This window comes from Pseudophryne corroboree, chromosome 3 (genome assembly GCF_028390025.1).
Source record: "Pseudophryne corroboree isolate aPseCor3 chromosome 3, aPseCor3.hap2, whole genome shotgun sequence".
Lineage (NCBI taxonomy): Eukaryota > Metazoa > Chordata > Amphibia > Anura > Myobatrachidae > Pseudophryne > Pseudophryne corroboree.
The window spans coordinates 69280896-69290980 of NC_086446.1; the positions used below are offsets into that span (position 1 = coordinate 69280896).

At 45.8% G+C, this 10085-nt stretch overlaps 2 pseudogenes; both read right to left on the bottom strand.

The window, feature by feature from the left end:
• Positions 1-477: 477 nt before the first annotated feature.
• Positions 478-595, bottom strand: LOC134892720 (5S ribosomal RNA; annotated as a pseudogene).
• A 184-nt stretch (positions 596-779) lies between these two features.
• On the bottom strand, positions 780-897 carry LOC134892001 (5S ribosomal RNA; annotated as a pseudogene).
• Positions 898-10085: the final 9188 nt, after the last annotated feature.

The following is a 10085-nucleotide window of genomic DNA, read 5'->3' on the forward strand; positions in this document are numbered from 1 at the left end:
AGTAGAAACCATCTTCAATTTGTCCAACCATGTGCTTACAGAATCCGAGAAAAGTCTCCTCAATAAAGGTTTATCTTTTATTCCAACCAATAGACGGATAAGTTTAAATGGAAACTGGAGGCTTTTAAATTTACAGGGAAAAAACAAGAGAAAGACAAAATAACCTTGTGTGGAAGCACTCTTTGGTTGAATATGACAAAAATAGATGATGAGGGGGAGGACCCGTTTGAGTCCTTCTTCTGATTGATTGCGTAAAACTTAACTTTTAATGATTGACTAAAAATTCACTATTGGTGAACAAAAATGTTAATAAAAATCTGCCATTGTACCAAATATGGTTCTAGATATGGCAGGTAAAAATATTGTTGTAATTATTGTATATATGCTTGGAAATCACAATATATACAGGTCACAGAAAGGATCGGAATGTATAGTAAGCTTGGAAGAGAGTGGTACGCGAATCTCCTGAAGGAAAAAGGCCCACAGCACCTAGTATTCCCTGGAGGTCTCCCATCCATGTACTGACCAGGCCATACCTGCTTAGCTTCCAAGATCGGACGTGATCGGGCGCATTCAGGATAGTATGGCCGTGGGCCGATTTATATCAAGAAATACTTTTGGTACTGTTTGGGAAAAAGGTCTAAAAGGTCTAATAATCAGCTTGTACCAATCAGGTGGAGAAATCAATACATGCAAGTGCAGAATGGTGAGGAGAATAATGAAAATGTATGGGAATATGAAGAAATTGTTAATGTGATGTCAAATTCTCCTGAAAAGGTGGCCCACAGCACCTAGTATTCCCTGGAGGTCTCCCATCCAAGTACTGACCAGGCCCTACCTGCTTAGCTTCCAAGATCGGACGTGATCGGGCGTATTCAGGATAGTATGGCCGTGGTCCAATTGGTTTGGAAATTTGGCAAACACACTTCTACTTTCTGTATTGATATCAGACAGGGCTTGTAAGTCCCTGTCACAAATATTCAGATGAGAGAGTGTGTGTGGGGAAGTATTTCTGCTGTCTGTACGTGACAGTGATTTGATCTGGGTACAAACACAATGTCTGTATCCAAAGCCACCATCAGTCAGATGTAAGAGTAAGAAAATTTAAATTAAAGCAAACTGTACCAATCTGTTGTTAGGCTGATGGGCTGTTGAACAGGATGGTAATCCTGTATTGGGGTTATAAAGAGGAGAACCCTAAAAAATGGGGATGTCAATGTGGATGATCCTACAAATAGAATAACCTTATCCTGGATAATCCTACAACAAAATATATGATCTTTTGATTAAACATAAGGATTAACTGCTGAGGTGGATATAACTGTATGATAAATTCTCTTGCTGTGAATAGCCGATGATATTATGGAATATGCTGCATAAATTCAATGAGGGCAGCAAAGCAAAAAGTCTTATGTCCCTGTGTTGAAAAAATATACAGTAACTTGCAATACAATTCCTGAATTTCTCTTGCTGAAAATAGCTGATGATATTATAGACTATGCTGCATGAATTGGATGGGAGCAGCAAAGCAGAAGTCTTATTTCTCTGTGTTGAACAAATAAAAAATAGCTTGCAATACAATTCCTAATTGGCTGTTAATTAGGTTCAGTCCTAAGTATAATTTCGGAGCAGGTACTGGGATAGTTAGACCCAATGGGGTCTGATGCGCTGCTTTGAAATAGACACAATGTTTAAAGTTACCACTTTCCAATGTTGCAGATATCCCGGCGGCCGGTGGCTGTAACTTGTGACCATGCTCCGTGTTCTGTGACCATGCGGCCACCCGTTCCGGAGAGAGCGATGCCGCAATGACGTCACTGAATGGACGTCAGGTTCCCAACATACGTTTCACCTGTGAGCTAGGCTTGTTCACGGAAGCCCCGTGTTCTCTCTCACCTAGTCTCCATTTAAATAGGATGCGCGAACCAATCGTGTGTTTGGGAATTAATAATGATTTAATATGTTGCAGCTTGGTTTAATAGAGGCATTGATGAGGTTGATTGAAGGATGGTGAAGGATGATTGGACATTAGAACGTGGCATGGGTATTTTTAATGAGTGTGCAAGGCTTTAGTATTGCGGACAAACCAGTCAGGGCTGATAGCCTCTTGTTGCTGATTAATGATCCTGAAAGATTTTTTGTGTGGATCGTTAAAAATATATAAAGCAAAGCATGAGCCCGGATATTGATTGAAAAAAATGTATAAGATAGTGAGAAAAATATAATAAAATGTAATAAGGTGTTGGGAGGTGAAAGGGGGGCCTGAGTGGGCTGTATTTGATATATGGGGAAAAAAGGTTGCTGGTGTTTAAAGAACAAATGAATGTGTGTGGTGACTAATGATTGTGCCAATATGGGGTTGGGGGTGCTGTTTAGAGTTTTGTGAAGGCGTGAAGATGGACCTGCCAGTGAAGGGGGGTGAAAAGAGGGGGTGAAAGAGGGGGGGGGGAGGGAAAAAGTGGATTGGTGGGGGATGAAAGAATAAGGTGGGACGGAAAGGAAAGGAAAATAGAAAAAGGGAAGAAAAGAGGAGAAGAGGATAGGTAGTAAATGAAAGGAAGGAAAGAGTTAAATTGCGTGAGGTGATGGGTGAGACAAATGAAATGTGTGTGTCTACTATCTTGATGTGTTAAGTGGGTGAAAATGTGAGAATTTGGGGTGTTATTGATTAAAGGATGGATGATCTAGGAAAGTGTGTGAAGGATGTGTGAATGACTGGGGATTTATCAAAAGTATGTGGATAATTGCTTGGGGGAAAAATGGCTAAGGAAGGGATAAAAGGAGGGGAGTGGAATTTAAATTTAACAGGACACTAAAACTAAAAGAATACTTCACTAAACAGCCTGTTAAAAACACCTCCGGAGCGCATACGGAATTTAGGTCCACGTTCACATTTTGATCCACAGTCCCCTAATCCCACTTTGAAAACATTTCATCGGCTTCTGGAGGACAGTTTGGAGACACCAGAAAAGCCAATCAGACACAATCTGTCTCGGGATGAGAGGAATGCACTGAAGGGTCTATAGACACATACCAATATTATTATACGTGCAGCTGACAAGGGGGGGCTCCATTGTTATCCAAGAGACAGCAGCGTACATGCAGGAGTGTGAACGTCTACTAAATGACACCACAACATATACAAAATTGGAACATGACCCCACCCTGAAGTTCAAGCGTGAATTGGACTTTATTCTGAAACAGGCGGTGGAACAGCGGTTGTTAACTCAGGTAATGGTGGATAAACTGTCCACCTCGTTTCCTGTTACACCTATATTCTATACATTACCAAAGGTCCACAAGGACGCGCAGAGGCCTCCGGGCAGACCCATCATCTCGGCCCGTGGTTCTCTGTGCGAACCAGTGTTGATCTTTTTAGATGATTTTCTACAACCTTGCATCCAAAATACTTTTACACATCTGAAAGACTCTAGCACTTTATAAATTTTTTTTGCACAAATACAGGTTGTTCCTGAGGATGTTACGCTGGTGACACTTGATGTCACCAGCTTATACACCTGTATCCCGCATAAGGCAGGAGTGGAGGCTGTCCGCAAGCTTATTTATGGTAACACACTGTACAATGGTCCTGATGTTGACTTGTTTTTAACACTATTGCTTTTTACCTTAGAACACAATTATTTTATGTTCAATGGGGTGTTTTACAAACAGATCACAGGCTGTGCAATGGGGTCCTCGATGGCTCCGTCCTTCGCAAATTGTTAAATGTGGGAGACGGAGAAAGGTATATTATTTGAAAATCAATGTATTGCTGATGCACTCATCATTTACCATCGCTATATAGATGATTTATTGATCTTCTGGCAGGCTGACCTTACGATGTTAACTTTGACAACTTTGCTGCCTGGCTTCCCCACTTTCTCTCCTCCGACCTCCCCTCTGTCATCCTCTGAGACTTTAACATCCCTATTGACATCACTAATGCCGCTTCCACTAATCTTCTCGCCCTTTCCACCTCCTTTGGACTTCTCAATGGACCTCCACCGCTACTCACAATCTCGGCCACTCCCTCAACCTTGTCTTCACCCACCGATGTGATCTCTCTGATTTCTCAAACTCTCCCTTACCTCTCTCTGACCACTATCTGCTTTCTTTCACCCTCTCATCCTCCCTCCTCCTCTCCACGCCCAGACCCACCACCACCAGACGCAATCTTGGGTCTCTCAACCCCACTTTCATGTCCTCCCTCAAGACTTTCCTCTCTCCCCTTTCCACTATGACTTGTCCCAACCAGACAGCCACCTTCTATAACTCTTCCCTAACTGCTGCTCTCGACTTTGTGGCCCCCTCTCCTCTGTCCCCCTCCGCCGCTCCAAACCCCATCCCTGGCACACCAAACTAACACGTTTCTTACAAAAATGCTCACGCTCCGCTGAACGCTCCTGGAGGAGATCTCACTCTCTGGCGGACTTCCTCCATTTCAAGTTTATTCTCTCCTCCTACAGCTCTGCTCTTTCCCTCGCCAAGCAATCCTTTTTCCAAGCACTCATCTCTTCTCAGTCCTCCTGTCCACGCCGTCTCTTTGAAACTTTCAACACTCTCCTTCGCCCCCCTCCTCCTCCCCTCCCATCCTCCCTCACTGCCACTGACTTTGCCTCCTTCTTCATCTCCAAAATTGAGGATATCCGACACGATATCTCCCGCCGTCACCCCTCTGCTACCCCCCTGCCCCCTCTATCCCTCCCCTCCATCTATCCCACCCTGTCCTCCTTCCATCCCACTTCAGAAAAGGAAGTCCACTCCCTCATCTTATCCTCCCCCCCAACCACCTGCCCCCTGGACCCCCTTCCCTCCCGTCTTCTCCGCTCCCTCTCCCCCACTGCCTGCTCCCACCTTGCTCACCTCTTTAACCTGTCCCTCTCCACCGGCATCTTCCCCTTACCATTAAAACATGCTCTGGTCTCGCCTATTCTCAAAAAACCCAACCTCGACCCCTCATCACCCACTAACTACCGCCCCATCTCTCTTCTCCCTTTCGCCTCCAAATTACTTGAACGACTAGTCTACAGCCGTCTCACAAGCTACCTCTCTGACAACTCCATCCTCGATCCACTACAATCTGGCTTTCGCACACTCCACTCAACTGAGACTGCCCTGGTGAAAGTCACCAATTACCTGCTTTCGGCCAAATCCAGGGGCCACTTCTCTCTGCTCATCCTTCTGGACCTCTCTGCTGCCTTTGACACCATAGATCATCCTCTCCTCCTCGGCACACTCCAAAACGCTGGCCTCTCTAGCACTGTCCTTGACTGGTTTTCTTCTTACCTCACTAACCGCTCCTTCTCTGTGTCTGCCTCAAGCACCACCTCACTCCCTTCCATCCTTCCTGTTGGTGTCCCTCAGGGTTCTGTCCTTGGACCCCTTCTGTTCTCCCTGTATACCTCTTCCCTGGGTGCGCTCATTAACTCATTTGGCCTTCAATACCACCTCTATGCTGATGACACTCATCTCCTGATCTGTCCCCCTCTGTCCTCTCTCAGGTTTCGAGCTGCCTCTCTGCCATCTCCTCCTGGATGTCTGAGCGCTCTCTAAAGCTCAACATGGACAAAACGGAACTCATCATCTTCCCCCCATCCAGAGCAACACCCCCGACCAATATCTCCATCATTGTTGACAACACCACCATCTCCCCCGTTCCCCAACTCCGCTGCCTGGGCGTCACTCTTGACTCCTCCCTCTCCTTTGCACCCCACATCCTGTCGTTTCCAGCTACGCAACATTGCTCGGATCAGGCCATATCTCTCCCAGAGTGCAACTAAACTCATCATCCACTCACTGGTCATCTCACGACTTGACTACTGCAATGTCCTCCTCACTGGCCTCGCTTGCTCCCATCTTGCTCCCCTCCAATCTGTCCTGAACTCCGCAGCTAGGCTTATCTTCCTCTCCCGCCGCACCACATCTGCCACTCCCCTTCAACAAAATCTACACTGGCTCCCATTCCCCTACAGAATCCTCTTCAAACTCCTCACCCTCACATACAAGGCCATCTCTAATTCCACTGCTCCCTACATCTCCAACCTCCTTTCCCTTCATACTCCCTCCCGCCCCCTACAGTCGACTAATGACCGTCGCCTCTCCACCGCCCTGGTCACTGCTTCCCATGCACGAGTTCAGGATTTTGCCCGTGCTGCACCCCTTCAGTTCCGCACTCCCCCGCTCCATTAGACTCTCCCCAACCTTGCAAAGCTTCAAACGGGCACTAAAAACCCACCTATTCATCAAAGCATACCCTTCTGATGCATAACCCAGTGCTGAAGCCGCGCCTTCACCCCCCCTGCCTCATGCCGTGAACATCTCAGCTTTGCTTGCATACTGCCATCAGGCTACCTTCCACTTGCCTGCACCTCTTGTCATCTGTCTGTCGCACCTCCCCAATAAATTGTTAGCTCTTCAGAGCAGGGCCCTCTTTCCTCTTGTTATCTGAGCCCTCGTATCAACACATTTCACTCACAGCTCTCCCCTACTCAACGACCATCTTTATCCTGCTAGTAAAGGCTCATCTCCATCTATGACCACCAGCCTCTAGTAGTACGATGATCACTCCCTCAATACTTACATCTTAGCTGTATTATGTCTTGAGAATGTGTGGTGCTCTGTTACCTGTACTCTATTTCTGTTATTTATTTACTGTAATGCTATGTTTTGTCCCCTGTACTGTCCTTTGTACGGTGCTGCGAAACACATGTGGCGCCTTATAAATAAAATGTAATAATAATAATAATAATAATAATAATAATAATAATAATTATAGAAAGACAGAATGCATCTAGCAGACTGATTAAGTTCACCATGACTAGTAATGCTAACACAATCTGTTTTTCAGACATCTGCATACAGATCAGGGAGCAACAAATACATACCTCTTTATACACAAAACCCACCGACCGTAACACTATTTTACACGCTGATAGCTTCCACCCGAAAGCCACAATCCGGGGGCTGCCATAAAACGCAATTTTTGCGAGTGTGTAGAACTAATAGTGATCGGGACCAGGCGGTGAGCCAACTGGATGCCATGGTAAAGAAATTTAGTGTTAGGGGATATTGTGTTAAAGAATTGAGAAAAGCCAGAGACAGGGCCCTCTAGTTGTCACAGCAACCGCCAAACCCCCCCCCCCCCCAAATGGCAAAACCAGCACAAAACTGGATGTTATTACATGGGTAAACAAATTTAATACACAAAGCCCACGAACCACACAACAGGCCAAGAAACTATGGCACATGGTTAGCACTGACCCAGATCTCAAGTGCTTCCAGAAAACTAGATTAAGACCCAATTATTCACGTGGTAGGAATCTAAAAGATCTATTAGTCAAAACCGATGTCACTGGTTTTTTAACACCTCTCACACCCCAAAGTTTTCTCAGCCGCAAAAACGGCTGTCACAAATGTTTGGGATGTACCACATGTTCATTTCTACTCACAGGTGACTCAATACCCCACCCCCACACGGGGAAGCGATTTAACATCAAATGGCCACTGACCTGTACTAGTAGATATGTTATCTACGTTATAGTGTGCCCATGTGGCCTATATTACGTGGGGAAGACTGAGTGTCAGTTGAAAGTGAGGCTTATGCAACATCGGTCGGCCATCAGAAACGCACTAATGTCGGGGTCAAGCGAACAACCGGTGGCCCGACATTTTGTACAGTTTAAACACAATTTGGCAAGCTTAAGGTACAAAGCCATTGATCACATACCCCCATCACGTCATGGGGGTGATCGAGGGAGAAAACTCTTACAACTAGAGTCCCGTTAGATTTTTAGATTAGATTGCTTATCCCCAAAAGGGCTCAATGAAACCTTGGGTCTTTCATATTTTTTATAATCGTGGTTTATATAAATTCTTTCCCCCAATGTAATGTATAATGCAGGTCCTTTGTAACCCTATGTGTAGTTCTTACTTTTGCCCACAAGAGGAAAGCAACAGCCTGTAGAATGTTAACTTACCTTTGCAGAGAAATTAAAATATATCACATTAAATTAACTATATTAGGAGTTTCTTATTATATGCATTTATGCATATTAGTCCCTATAAAGAGGAGACGCAACACAAAATGGTCACCAGAGAGATATATAAATTTCAACAAGGCACATGTAGTTAGCATAGTAGTATGGTAGAATATTTCTTATGCATATGAATTGTTTTAATACACAAATTGAATGTGATGAAATTTTACATGTATGGCACACAAGTGGCTCAGGTAGTGCAGCTCATCCAGGATGGCACATCAATGCGAGCTGTGGCAAGAAGGTTTGCGGTGTCTGTCAGCATAGTGTCCAGAGCATGGAGGCGCTACCAGGAGGCAGGCCAGTACATCAGGAGACATGGAGGAGGCCGTAGGAGGGCAACAACCCAGCAGCAGGACCGCTACCTCCACCTTTGTGCAAGGAGGAACAGGAGGAGCACTACCAGAGCCCTGCAAAATGACCTCCAGCAAGCCACAAATGTGCATGTGTCTACTCAAACGATCAGAAACAGACTCCATGAGGGTGGTATGAGGGCCCGACGTCCACAGGTGGGGGTTGTGGCTCCAGCCCAACACCGTGCAGAATGTTTGGCATTTGCCAGAGAACACCAAGATTGGCAAATTCGTCACTGGCGCCCTGTGCTCTTCACAGATGAAAGCAGGTTCTCACTGAGCACATGTGACAGACGTGACAGAGTCTGGAGATGCCAAGGAGAACGTTCTGCTGCCTGCAACATCCTCCAGCATGACCGGTTTGGCAGTGGGTCAGTAATGGTGTGGGGTGGCATTTCTTTGGGGGGCCGCACAGCCCTCCATGTGCTCGCCAGAGGTAGCCTGACTGCCATTAGGTACCGAGATTAAATCCTCAGACCCCTTGTGAGACCATATGCTAATGCGGTTGGCCCTGGGTTCCTCCTAATGCAAGACAATGCTAGACCTCATGTGGCTGCAGTGTGTCAGCAGTTCCTGCAAGACGAAGGCATTGATGCTATGGACTGGCCCGCCTGTTCCCCAGACCTGAACACAATTGAGCACATCTGAGACATCATGTCTCGCTCCATCCACCAATGCCACGTTGCACCACAGACTGTCCAGGAGTTGGCGGATGCTTTAGTCCAGGTCTGGGAGGAGATCCCTCAGGAGACCACCCGCCACCTCATCAGGAGCATGCCCAGGTGTTGTAGGGAGGTCATACAGGCACGTGGAGGCCACACACACTACTGAGCCTCATTTTGACTTGTTTTAAGGACATTACATCAAAGTTGGATCAGCCTGTAGTGTGTTTTTCCACTTTATTTTGAGGGTGATTCCAAATCCAGACCTCCATGGGTTAATAAATTTGATTTTCATTGATAATTTTTGTGTGATTTTGTTGTCAGCACATTCAACTATGTAAAGAACAAAGTATTTAATAAGAATATTTCATTCATTCAGATCTAGGATGTGTTGTTTTAGTGTTCCCTTTATTTTTTTGAGCAGTGTATATACACACACACGGAACATGGATCGGCACTCATCCTTTCTGTGCAGTAACTTGCTATGGGGCCCCCTGGTACCTTAATGACACTGACCCACAATCCAACAAGCAGCAGCACTCAGAGTTGGAGATGTTAAATAATATAGTGAAGTGATTTTAATCTATTACACAATAAAGACAACGTTTCGGGGCAGGCACGCCCTTTTGTCAAGGCACCTAAAACCTCCTCTGCACTGTGATGTCAGCACACAGACAGTGTCAGCACACAGAGTCAGAGCACGTGAAGACCACCTCCTTGTGGACTGTGGCTGATCCTGCCTTGGGTCTACTTCACTACATACAACACAGCCATAGACTCAGTGGGTGAGATTCAATTATTTTTCTCACCAGCAGCCACTAGACAGCAGCCAGCAGAACAATTCAATTGTTGTTCTGTTCAAGCGCGATTGGCAGTCGGCACTGATATTTCAGCTCAACTCCAGCCCCCCCCCCCCTCCGGGATTGGCAATAAAAAATTTACAAAAAGTGACCTCTTTTGGGCATCCAAATGGCACTTATTGCGATTACAGCTAAACCCAGCACTAATGGGTGCAACCACCGTGCCATAACAGA